The sequence below is a fragment of the Wasmannia auropunctata genome, unplaced genomic scaffold (genome assembly GCF_000956235.1).
Source record: "Wasmannia auropunctata unplaced genomic scaffold, wasmannia.A_1.0 LD336106.1, whole genome shotgun sequence".
In the NCBI taxonomy this organism is placed as follows: Eukaryota; Metazoa; Arthropoda; class Insecta; order Hymenoptera; family Formicidae; genus Wasmannia; species Wasmannia auropunctata.
The window spans coordinates 6,571,052-6,571,847 of NW_012026784.1; positions in this window are offsets into that span (position 1 = coordinate 6,571,052).

Genomic DNA, 796 nt, shown 5'->3' on the forward strand with positions numbered 1-796 from the left:
CACGATACAAACACGCGGTGACTCGGCCAGGCGAAGGCGAACGCAAAGACGACAATCGTAATGACGCGAAATTAGCGCAATCGAGCGGGCGGTACGATTTCGGATTCTCACTACAAGCGAGACTCGCGGCTCTATCTTACACGGCCCTTGCGGCCGTTATACTTATAGAAGGACTCGATACTCTCACACGGCCCTCTCGTCTCGCGGAACGGGCGACTCTACAAATTAGCGACGTTCGTCTCACCGAATGCTCTCCTGCTCCTCACTCCTCTCGTTTCTCGAAACGCAACTCCGGTCTTCTCTACTTGAGGCTCGGCGGTGGATCCTGCGTCCCTTACAAGAGCCACGTCAGGTAACGATGACGATCACGGCACGAGTGACGGTCCTTCAGTGTTGCCGCGACTCTAAAAAATTTTTCACCAGACTTCTGTTCAAAAAGTCACCAGATTATAATATTTTCACCAGATTTTTGAAATGTATATAAATTTAAATAAAATACTAATTTTAATGATTTTAAATGATTTAATAAACATATTAATATGCATTATATATTTTATACACGTTATTATAACACAAATAAATTTTTTTTTTAAAGTTAATCACAGTATTCTTAAAGACACAAATAAGTATTTTTTTTTAAGTAAATCACAATATTCTTAAAGAAAATCAATATTTCCTTAAACGTATACAATCTTTATAACATAAACTATAATAAACAAATCATATAATTATGAAAAAAACAACTTATTTCATTTTAGTAATTAAATTACTAGTAATAAGCTGTCTCTTATACACA